Below are 13,462 nucleotides of genomic sequence, written 5' to 3' on the forward strand. Positions count from 1 at the left end.
TTCTGGATCTTGCTTAGAAATGGCTTCTTCTTTGCACTGTAGAGTTTCAGCTGGCAACGGCGGATGGCACGGTGGATTGTGTTCACTGACAATGGTTTCTGGAAGTATTCCTGAGCCCATTCGGTGATTTCCTTTACAGTAGCATTCCTGTTTGTGGTGCAGTGTCATTTAAGGGCCCGGAGATCATGGGCATCTAGTATGGTTTTACGGCCTTGACCCTTACGCACAGAGATTGTTCCAGATTCTCTGAATCTTCGGATGATGTCATGCACAGTTGATGATGATAGATGCAAAGTCTTTGCAATTTTTCGCTGGGTAACACCTTTCTGATATTGCTCCACTATCTTTCTGCGCAACATTGTGGGAATTGGTGATCCTCTACCCATCTTGGCTTCTGAGAGACACTGCCACTCTGAGAAGCTCTCTTCATACCCACTCATGTTGCCAGTTGACCTAATTAGTGTTAATTGGTCTTCCAGCTCTTCGTTATGCTCAAATTTACTTTTTCCAGCCTCTTAATGCTACTTGTCCCAACTTTTTTGGGATTTGTTGACACCGTGAAAATTTGAATCAACGTATTTTTCCTTTAAAATGATACATTTACTCGGAATAAACGTTTAATCTGTCATCTACGTTCTATTACAAATAAAATATTGACATTTGCTTTCTCCACATCATTGCATTCAATTTTTATTCACAATTTGTTTAGTGTCCCATCTTTTTTGGAATCCGGTTTGTATATATATATATATATATATATATATATATATATATATATATATTATAGCCCTGTGTGGATCTTTTCTCATTCATTTTTTATTTAAAGTATTCCTTATTGGTATTAGATTGCCCCTATACCCAGGGAATTATAGAGTGGTATTCATTCCCCTGGGATGGGGTGACACAAGGGTTAATGGATGATAATATGCATAACATGTGTGTATCTGTATTCTTGAGAAGCATGTGGGTGGGTTCTCCTTATGATCAGGTGGGATGGTCACGTGACCTGAATACAGTCATGTGAGCATGATTACATTGAAGGTACTGTGGCAGGTGCAGCACTTTGAAGTGCCTTTTGCGCTGTGGCATTAGAAGAATTTTCATATCTCTAACCTTTTAGTCTAACCAGACTGTCTATTAGAGATGGCCTTGCGGTTCGCCGGCAGTCGTTTTGCGGCGATTTTTGCTTGTTCGCGATTCGCCGAACATATGGAGATATTCGCGCCCGCCAAATTCTTTTACATTGTGAAGAACTTTGACCCATGACACATCCATCAGGTGGTACAGGACAGCCAATTGAGACGTTTCAGCACATGGACATACCCCCTACCTTATAAATAAACCTGATCTGGCCGCCATTTTACTTTCAGTCTTTTGCCAGTGTAGGGAGAGGTTGCTGTGTGGAGCAGGAACAGACTGTTAGGGACACCAAACGCTAGCTAATAGGGCCACAAAAGTCCTTTAAGGACTGGTATAGGTGTGCTATCGATAGGTGTGCTATCGATAGGTGTGATACACAGAGGGGTGCGATATACTTATAATATACTTTTATAATGAGACAAAAAAACATAGATCTATATAGTGATCACCTGGAACTCTTATCAGGGCGGGTGGTCTGTGGTTAGGCAATCAGGGCTAGAATAGCACTCCCCTGTAGGGCAATATCAGGGACAGTTCTTTGCCCACCCTGTCCTTCAATACCACATCATCATCTAGCCCAGGGATAAATGGTTTTTTGCTTTCCCTGTAGACTCTAAGTAGATGTTTTCCTTTTGTTCTCCAGGAAATTCGCTGGTTCAAGTCCAGGCTTCAGCTCCACATCACCTTCTCCCACGGATATAACAGTAAGTGTCTCGGCAGTTTATCTTTTTCAGGTTATTCGTGGTGCACTCACGTTCAGTTGGGGGGTCTGACCCCCCATCTGAACGTGAGTGCACCACGAATAACCTGAAGAAGATAAACTGCCGAGACACTTACTGTTATATCCGTGGGAGAAGGTGATGTGGAGCTGAAGCCTGGACTTGAACTAACGGGCCCACGTGTAACATTTCACCAACACGGTAATCGAATTTCCTGGAGAACAAAAGGAAAACATCTACTTAGAGTCTACAGGGCGGCAGAAATCTCCAGGATCCGGTAAGATCGCTCTGAACTTATTCTGATCATAGGGTGATCACAGACTGACTGTTCATTACTAGCGGGATGCCGCTAGGTATAGCAACAGAGGGACGCCGCTGTATTCAAAGCGGAACACTGTTTACCCATTCACACCTGTTGTGCTGTCACTGATCTAGCGCATAAGTCTATTGCTCCACGATTGAACCAAGTGACGGTGAAGTGTATGCATCAATCTGAATAGCGCACTGCCGTACTAATTCAGGGCGTCGACCTTTGCGCATACTCTAAAGTATTGGAAAGACAAAGTAATTGAATGATCATGTCCTATTCTTGTCCGCAATTGCAGACAAGATTAGGCAATTTCTATTATAGTGCTGGCGATGTGCAATCCGCAAATTGCAGAATGCACATTGCCGGTGTCCGTGTTTTGCACGTGTGAATGGACCCTCATAGTAACATTATTAAAGGTTACGTTTTTTCTTCATGTATATTCTAATGGATTGCCTTCCTTGTACAATGTTATAATATACTTTCTATATAGTGCATTTGTATTGTGCGGCAGTTGTGTGCGGTTCTGCTGCGATACTGCAGGTATATAGAGGGACAAGTGTTATTGGAACAAAAAATTTCTACTGGTGTGATATACCAGTCTTTCCCCTCAAAAAACTGATTGAAGCGGGGTGTTATATGCCAATATACTTTCTTTATAGTGCATTTGGGTACTGTATAGTGCATTTGCGCATGCACGTACGTGAAAATTATATTGCCGATATTTCGCATTGAAAAAAATAATGAATGGAGAACGCAAATTCGAATAATACATCTGGTATGTAACTGTCTATGTTGTGGGACTATTTGTGTACTTCTAGTAATTATTTCTTGGCTGCAAATATGAGCTGAAGGTTTTTCAGGTTCGCCTGCCATTATAACAATATAACAAAATAATAGCAAAGACCGGTGCACTCTGCGGTCTTACTAAACCCTTAAACTGATTTTAAAATTGAGGAAATTAGCCAACATGTCCTGTGGTGTAGGACATGTCTGAGCCCGAGCACCGCGCCAAGGTTTCTCAAGTAGCTCGGGGAACTAGCACTCTCCTACCTGCGCCGTATGGGCGATACCAGGAGCCAGTGGGCAAATTACAAGAGCATGAGGCCGACTCACAAACAGCTCACCAGTTACCTCCAGCATGTAACCATGCTAGCAATGGGAGGAGGGAGGAGTCTGCGAGTCCCACTCAAGACTGGCTGATATGGCCCAGGCCTCACAGGTGCACCTAAATGTGGCCTGTAGATGGAAAACAGGCACATTTAAATTGGAGTTTATACACCTCTAGGAATCTCTATATACAAACCAAAAAAGACAAGGTGGCATTAGCAGGAGGTGCTCAAACCCACATGCAGTCGTGCATATATACAGGGGAGCAAATCCTGCACTTGTGGCTTGTTGCTAATGACGATCCCCAGCAAAAATTCATACAGTGGAGGATGCCCGCAGTGAACCACAAGTACCACAATAGACATCCTACACAAGATGGCAATTATGTGGATGTGATAATCAATATAACAATATAACAAAATAATAGCAAAGACAGATGCACTCTACGGTCTTACTAAACCCTCAAACTGATTTTAAAATTGAGAGATTAGCCAACATGTCTTATGGTGTAGGACATGTCTGAGCCCGAGCACCGCACCAAGGTTTCTCAAGTAGCTCGGGGACCTAACACTCACCTACCTGTGCCATATGTGCATTACCAGGAGCCAGTGGGCAAATTACAGGAGCATGAGGCCGACTCACAAACAACTCACCAGTTACCTCCAGTATGTAACCATGCTAGCAATGGGAGGAGGGAGGAGTCTGCAAGTCCCTCTCAAGACTGGATGATAAGGCCCAGGCCTTGCCTGCCATTAAAATGTATTGGACCTGCCGCAAACTTGCAGTTCGCGAATATTTGATCGCGATCGCTTTAGCGAACCATCCCGGCAGATTTTCATCCATCACTACTGTCTATTACTCTGTAATTCCTCTAGCGCCATTCTATGGAAAATAGTAGGTTTAAAGAGCACACCAAATGCTTGAAATAACTTATTTATTAACTTCAACTTTTCAGCACATAGTCCATGTACAAAACACGCGTTGCATAAAGATTCATAAAATGGTGGTATGCATAAGATGTTGGTTCAACTGTTCAATCTTGTAATTCAACATAAAATGGTGGATATATTACTCTCTTGAGTAGCCGTACTCTCACTTTAAGTTATTCAAGAACTTTATGATCTCTCTGAGAGGTATATCTGAGGTTAAACTAATAGTTCTACTTGCTGAATTTGGTCGCAATTTGCAATATGCAGTTAGTAGTACCTATTTGCAGGTTGGTTGAGTATGATCTGGTATGGTTGTATGCAATTTGGATTGCAATATGGAATTTGAATTTGGATTGTGAACTTTGTAGTTTGCAGTTGTATGATTGTATGGGTCAGTAGTTCGTTGGTATGGTGGAACTGTAAGTAAACATAAATAACGGGTTCAGTATACAGTTCTAATCACAATACAATAACAATAGGAACATTATATAACTTTAAAATACCTATTTTGGCCTCTCTGCTTCCATAAAACACAGCTCTTAGTGAAGTGAATGTCTGTTCAGCTTCTCTCCTCTTGTGTAATGATTCTAGCAGCTACTGCTAGGGGAATTTCCCACACAGGCTGTGTGTAAGGCTGGCTGTGATTAGTCAAAACTCTTGCTGTGTGTGAGGCTGGCTGTGATTGGTCAAAACTCATGCCCAGCAACAACAATTTAACTCTATGCTTTCTGTTGTTTCTGCTGTGTCATTGAGCTTACCTTACATTATATAATGAATCTTAAAGGCACATTATCTTTCCTGCTTCTGTGAACACAATATATAACAGTTTTATGACATCCAAACATGAAGTAACTATAAATAACTCTGCTTTTGTCTTTAACACACACACATAGGAACTGTATTAAGGTTATTGGCAGGATTAGCTGTAAACATATAAGCTATATTATCAACCTAGAACAGGTCTTAGCTGGCCAGCTACAGGTCCTGCTGCTTATTTATTTATATGTCGGTGCTGACATCTTATTTGCAGTACAATCTAATTGGACCTAATACAGGAGTTCTTGCCCCCTTGATTCCAACTGGTCCTATCTTTTTAACAATTGTTCATTTGCACCCTTGAGAATGATGTGTATGTGTCCTTCTTTCAATCATGTGTTTTGGTCACATGATCGGTATCTCGGTCATGTGAGCATCCACGTAATTATGATGATACTGAAGGTCCCGCAGACTGTGTATGTGCCTGGGCAGATACTTTGCTTGCAGTGTGATCCAATTGGATCCTTTATAGTAACCCCACCCCCTGAATACCGATTGGTGGTCACTTGATTATACAGGTGGGGCGATTACCTTCAGCTGGGTGGGGGATACATAGAACATTAATTTCTAGAGATATGTACCCCTTTGAAAAAGCTTGGCGAGGTGAAACATGCATCAGGGAAACTGCTTCTTCCCCCCTGGGTCAGTATGGTGCATCAATTTATGTTTACTTTTTACTTATGCATTGATTATGGCTGTACCAGTAGACTGTATTGATCACTATTTGAACTTTGATACCTGTATGGGCCAACCAATACAGGTTCAATCTTTTACTCAGTTGGTAGTCTGAGTTCTCTTTTCCCTACAGTAATTTCTGGTTCTTGACATTTTGCACTGGTCACTTAATCTATATTGGAGGCACTTTACTGGCCAAGGGGGCTTCTATCGCATATCCACACTAGGTCACCTTGCCACTCTGTGGTATCCTGATTCTGCTGCTGCCATCTTCACATTATGTCACCTTGCCACTCTGTGGTATCCTGATGCTGCTGCTGCCATCTCCACACTATGTCACCTTGCCACTGTGTGGTATCCTGATGCTTCTGCTGCTACTGCCATCTCCACACTATGTACCCTTGCCACTCTGTGGTATCCTGCTGCCATCTCCACACTATATCACCTTGCCACTCTGTTGCCTCCTCCTGATGCTGATGCTGACGCCACCTCCACACTATGTCATTGGGCCACTTTGTTGTCTCCTCATGCTGCTGCCATCTCCAGACTTGGTCATTGTGCCACTGAGTGGCCTCCTCATACTGCTGCCAACTCCACAATCTCTCATCGTCGTGCTACTCTGGCCTCCTCATGCTGCTGCCAACTCCAAAATATCTCATCGTCGTGCTACTCTGCGGCCTTCTCATGCTGCTGCCATCTCCACAATCTCTCGTCGGTGTGCTACTCTGTGGCCGCCTCCTGCTGCTGACACCTCCACAATATCTTGTCGTCGTGCTACTCTGTCTTCCTCATGCTGCTGACATCTCCACACTTTGTCATCGTGCCACTCTGTGGCCTCCTCAAGCTGCTGCCACCTCCACAATCTCTCTTTGTCGTGCCACTCTGTGACCTTCTCATGCTGCTGCCACCTCCACAATTTCTCGTCGGCGTGCCACTTTGTGGCCTCCTCATGCTGCTGCCACCTGCACAATCTCATGTCATTGTGCTACTCTGTGGCCTCCTCATGCTGCTGTTACCTCCACAATCTCTCATTGTCATGCCACTTTGTGGCCTCTTCATGCTGCTGCCACCTCCACAATCCCTCGTCGTTGTGCCACTATGTGGCCTCCTGATGCTCCTGCCACCTCCACAATCTCTCGTCGTTGTGCAACTCTGTGGCCTCCTCATGCTGTTGCCATCTCCACAATCTCTAGTCATCGTGCCACTCTGTGGCCTCCTCATGCTGCTGCCACCTCTACAATATTTCATTGTCTGCCACTCTGTGGCCTCCTGATGCTGCCGCCACCTCCATACTCTAGTCATTGGGCCACTCTGTGGTCTCCTCATGCTGCTTCCACCTCACCACTATGTCATAGGTCCACTCTGTGGACTTTTCATGCTGTTCCCACCCTACCCACTTCATGACTGGGCCACAATTTTGCCTTTTGGCCTGGTTGACATCATCATTTATTTGACCCTTCTTATGATCTGTCAGAAGGAAGGAAAAATTAGACACACAACAGATCTTGTCTGTGTAGAACCTGTAAGGCCTGTATGGTCCCATCAGAATTGGCTTGTGATTTGGTAGCCAAAAGCAGGAGTGGGTACAAAACACAGAAGACATGAAAATCTCTGTTTTGGATCCACTCCTATTTTTTGGGGCTTTAGCAATACTGATGGATTACTGACCAAATGCTGACCGAGTGAAGGCAGATGCTCCACAGACAGGATCCGCTTTTGTGGGTTATTGTTCTGATGGATCAGAGGAAGGGCAAATAATCAGTGACATCAACACAAATTTACTGCCGACACTCTTTCCGGGAGGCTCTACTTGTATACGCGTTTAATAGAACAGGTTCTGTAGACATCTATCTGGAATCAGCTGGCGACAGTGTAAAAGGAGTGCGCTTCTTCTTGGTGCTAATATCGTCCTGTAAGACTGAGTTCATACTTGAGTTATTTGGTCAGTTTTGGCCCCGTGACTGCCCAAATAAGTGAAGTGTGCAGTGATTCTAAGAGCGACGCCTGTTATCTACATGTCAAACGACTCACAGTATTATTTCACTACTAAAGCAGACTCCCTAAGCATGTTACTGCAAGGCACAGTGCTGTACATCACTATGAAGGCTCTCTGCAGCCAGGAAATAGCAGTTTTTTATATATAATTTGCCTCGAATATATTCGGATCGAACCGAATTTTTGAAAAATTTGCTTATCTCTAGTCAGAAGCATAAGAACACAGTAAAGTAGCACTATAATTCTAAAAAAAAAAGAGAAAAATACATTATTATTATTATTTTCTGTAACATCTATTCTTATGATTCCATGTTGTACTATGTGTTTATTATTCCTTCTAGAAGTTATGAATTGATTAACAGCAGTTTTCAATGAAGGTCCAGCTGGGTGTTACCCGTTAGTGGTGTGTTCCTGCACAGTCTGACACTGGCAGCTCTGTTTACATAATATCAGACTGTGCAAGAACACACCTTCACCTTGTAACACCCATCTGGACTGTCATTGCAAACTGCTACCAGTAATGCATGTATAACTTCTAGAAGGAATAATAAACAAATATTACAACATAGAATCTAAATATGTTTTAGAACTGTTATTACATGAGGAAAGCAAGCAGTTACTAAATCAGACATTTCAGGAGTAGTAATGAGCGGCAGGGGCAATATATTCGAATTTGCGATATTTTGTGAATATTTTGTAGAATATTCGTCATATATTCACGATAGAAGTTTTCTGAGACTGGAGAAAATGGTTGGCGCGGCAGAACATTACAATAGCTTTATATGCAGATAGAGTGCTCCAATATATTTGCGATTGCGCTAATCAACAATTAATGATGCGCATATTTTGGCGCAATGCGTTCAACTTGACATTTTAGCAGGTCTGACTACATATTATTACTGATTGGTGCACTAAGTATTGTTGTGAACTGGTGACATCATAGCACCATGTATGTAGCATGTATGTATGGACAGCAGAACCTGTCACACTACCTAACACCCTGCACTGGAACCTATCAGCTCCACTATATCACTATCTAACCTACGCTGACTATCTCCCACTAACTATCTGTATTATATATATAAGCTATCTAACTATCGATCTAATGTAATGAGTGGAAAGCACAGAGCACAGCAATAGCACTGCTCTCTCTCTATCAGAACTTTAAAAAACAGTAGAAAATGGCTGCTGGGGAGGTTCTTACATAGTAAGGGGTAGGCAACTTTCCTATTAGTTGCTAGGGATGTTGCTAAGCTCACACAAAGACATTGTAGCCTTCTTATTAGCCCACAAGCAAGAAGGGAGGTTACTGATGAAAAAAAAAAATCTATAGTCTAAATATTCGTGAATTCTCGAAGTGCCGATATTCACGATTAATATTCGCTATTCGAATATTCGCGCCCAACACTAGTCAGGAGAGGTGACCTTCCAATAATACACAAGTCAAGGAAACCCTATAGGATTGCATGTAATAATATAAGCATGTTTCTTGTTTCCAGATGGAATCACACTTGTCATATTTTCCTAAAAATCACAAATGTTCCAGAGGAGATAAAATCCCTGCTGAATATAGCACATTGTACAAAATCCTCTTACAGCACTGTATCTCTTGTTATATGTCTGCCATAATTATATTTGCTATTTAGATGACCTTTATATGAGCAAAAGATGGAAGAAGCAAATGATGCATAGAAATGTGGATAAATATAGCATTAATCTTTGTAACAAGGAGAATACTGATCTGCTGTATGTTTACTTAAAGCAAATTACCTGATCTATGAGCTGATGTTACAAGGGTCCTCATTAGTGAATGACGGGTGCATTTCTGCCTAGATCAAGAAGCACAAAAATGAGATTGTGAAATTATGAGAAATCATCTGTTCTGATCACAGTCTTCATTGTCGGCCTCTTTATCATGTTAGATCTAAATATCTAAAGCAGGGATGCTCAACCTGCGGCCCTCCATCATGCCCTAATAGCTGTACACTGTCCAGGCATGCTGGGAGTTGTAGTTTTGCAACAGCTGGAGGGCTGCAGGTTGGGCATGTCTGATCTAAAGGGATAACAAGTCTTTCCAGTGATTGTGATTGCAAAGGGTTGTCTTATGAAGACAACCCTTGTCCAAAAGCCTTATTAGGGTGTATGGACATTTTAGAGGGAGATTTCCTAATCTGGGCTCTTCTTTATGGAGAATGGAGAGTGCATCAGCTCTGGCATACCTGACCCATTCATGTATCACCTGAATGACTGACCTGAGGTGGCCACTGCAGAGGAATTGTTTGGTCAAATATGGCTTCCACCAGTGGTAGCAATTGATCTACATGTTTAGATTAGCATTTAAAGAGAATGTGTCAGCAGAAAATCTCCTATTGTTTAAATCACGTTTTTAAGTTAAAAATGTATTTATTTTTGGTGATTTTTTTTTTTTCTTCTACCTCACTATATTAAAAATGGTATATTACAGTGCAATTTTCACACTGGCCACTAGGCCTAATAATAGGCCCTAATTCCCTGTTCTGTACAGGTAACTTTTCAATAGCTATTATCATTATCACCACAGTCAGAACTACAATGACAAGTAACACTAAACCACAGCTTATCATCTCACTCTAGAAAACTCTCCCATAGAAGACAAGGCAGACTCCTCCTGACCATTATGTCCATGTAGCTGCCTTAAAAAGATGGGAAGTCTTGACCTATTTTAGGCCTAGTGGCCAATGGGAACATTGCAGGATTATAGTAAGTTTAGTTTTTTTTAATGCAGATGACATGGAAAAATAAAAAAAGACTCAGCAAAATTCCCCTGCTTTATTAATGCTAACATTGCCAAGTAGGGGTGCTTGTTAAAGGGTTTGCCCTATAAATATGAATACAAACCTGGATCTGAATATTTTGGTGACGACATGTGATTATCTAAATATTTTTGTAATGACGTGATTAAAAATCTAGTGTAGTGTGTTATTCAATAAAATATATCCGTATAGTAATTTTCCTCATTTCCCTGTCCACCTCAGTAACATCACTGAGGCTACTTTAACACTAGCGTTCGGGGTTCCGCTTGTGAGCTCCGTTTGAAGGCTCTCACAAGCGGCCCCGAACGCATCCGTACTGCCCCAATGCATTTTGAGTGGATGCGGATCCGCTCAGAATGCATCAGTCTGGCACCATCTGTCCTCCGCTCCGCTCAGCAGGCGGACACCCGAATGCTCCTTGCAGCGCTCAGATGTCCGCCTGGCCGCACGGAAGCAAACGGATCTGTCCAGACTTACAATGTAAGTCAATGGGGACGGATCCGTTTGAAGTTGACACAATATGGCTCAATTTCAAACAGATCCGTCCCCCATTGACTTTCAATGTAAAGTCTGGACGGATCCGTCTGAGCAACTATCACACTTAGAATTTTTTCTAAACTATAATGCAGACGGATCCGTTCTGAACGTATCCATTGGTCTGCATTATAGGAGCGGATCCGTCTGTGCAGACACCAGACGGATCCGCTCAGAACGCAAGTGTGAAAGTAGCCTGAGAAGGACACACATGCTCAGTTCCGTCCTTCAAATGCCACAAGCCAGAAGCTGTAACTGTTACAAGGAGAGAGCTGCAGCAGGAATGTGATACCCTCTGAGAAAGGACACCCCCCCATATCTGTAATACAAAAAGAGTTGCAGCGGAAAGGACCCACCCCAGAGAGAGCGGACATGCCCCCTGAGCTGCCAGATTTAAGTAAATCTTGCAGAGCATTAAGTCTCTGGATCCATGTGAGGAACAGAGCTGCTTCTAGCTTTGTTAGGAAGAGATTGTCATGGTCTATATCATACAAAACTGGACTTAGCTAAATTTTCTCTTGGTTCCAGGCAGCGAATCGATTTTCCCTGAATGATGGTAAAAAAAAAAAAATACTTACCTCATCCATTTGAGCACAAAGAGCCGGCCGCCGCCAACTTGATTGAAGATCTTGCACGAAATCCCATGCTCGGTGACGTATGATGTCACCACACTGGCCGACGAAATGACACTATCACGGGCTGTGCGAAATTTCACGCTAGATCTTCAATCAAGATAGCGGCGGCCGGCTCTTTGCAGGTAAGTATGGTTTAATTAATTCATTAATTTTTATTTTACACTGTGTTATTACTGTCAGATGCGGGGTACAATGAGTGCGCCACTCCCTGTCATTGCACCCACTACTTACAAATAAATACGCTACATGGTGAGGTAATTTATCACAAAGCAAATTTTATTTAATTTTTTTAATTCAGCAAAGCAGCCAAATCGAATTTTCAAATACATTGCTCATCTCTAAATATAGCATCATACCATATTATAGCTGATACATCGTTTTCTAGTAGACTCATTTGCAAGCACTGATTACACGTAGGCATGCAGTTTTAATAAAATGATCATAATGCTATCAGATTTATAAATACATATATTGTTACATACTGACATTACCAGCAGCAAAACTGTTAAGTGAATATAATTATTGTACTTTTTTCCTACAGCTCAGGTCACAGGAATACTGAGCAGTAATGTTCTGTCATAACGTATTCATTATAAATTAGCTGCCACAAGGAAGAAAAAATGCCTGATGCTTAATGATGTGAAGTATTGCAGTCATAGAGCTGCACTGACCTTTTCACTGTTCCTTTACTTCATGACAATCCTTGTGTCATTATAGACTTCGTTGTCTTTCCACAGAGAGAAGGAGCACAATGTAACAGAACAGCTGCCTGTAACAATCTAAAATACTGGGCAATACCGGCACGCTGCGACCATGGTATTAAATACTTTCAGGCAATAGCAGGATTGAATATCAAAGACGACAGTGACAAAAAATACCTGCTATGTAGCCATTTCAAGGAATAATATCTCAATTCTACCAAGGATTTAATTATTTGAAATACTAATACAAAGGGTCCTTTCAATTCTCATTTGCATTAATATTTTGATATGTTCTGTCATGCAGAATTGCTTTGAACAAAAAAAAAAATCCTCAGCTAATAGAAGCCCGTTCCCTTGTCTTACAATGTTACATGTTCAACATGGCTGCCTGTGTTGCCAAAATATTGAGTAGCTGAGTTTGCCCACTAATATATCACGGTGGGACTGAGAAATTGATGAATTTGATCAATGAGCCTCTTACACTAACTTTTAAAGGAAAGACTCTAAAGGAAGGTGTTTTAAAATGGAAATCCAAGTGAAATCACAGGCCGCATAAAATTGTTCTGGTATGGGTGTTAGAATTAAGCAGCTTGGGGGGAAGAGTTCCTTTTCTGCTGCACAGCTGGTACCCCTAAAAAAAGGTGGATAGATATATTCAGATATTCTATAGCTACAGGATGATTCGCTTTTTGAGTTCTGTTTTTGTTATATACCCTGAGACATGTATCAGAGAGATCCACACATAGTACTCTACTAGAGATGAAATTTGCAACCCAGTTGTCCTTCCAAAATAACAAGAGTACTGGATGCTGTGGTTAGCTGACTTACCTTATAAATATTCTTGCGGGTGCTTGTTCTCATTAGGGAGACCAACAAGTATGGATAAGTATTGTACTGATCAGCCTTTCTGGGAAACATATATGCACATTTTAGTATATTATCTGCTGGTATCAGGCATAATGTATTTTTATTTTATTTTTTAAAGAAAAGCTAATTTTAATATCTTTATGATAAACCCTAAGGTAACACTATGCCTATCTGAACGGCAGCAGATATAAGACATATATTTCCCAGAAAGGCTGAGCAACGTTGGGTAGACTACAATACTC

Source organism: Bufo gargarizans, chromosome 9, assembly GCF_014858855.1.
Source record: "Bufo gargarizans isolate SCDJY-AF-19 chromosome 9, ASM1485885v1, whole genome shotgun sequence".
In the NCBI taxonomy this organism is placed as follows: Eukaryota; Metazoa; Chordata; class Amphibia; order Anura; family Bufonidae; genus Bufo; species Bufo gargarizans.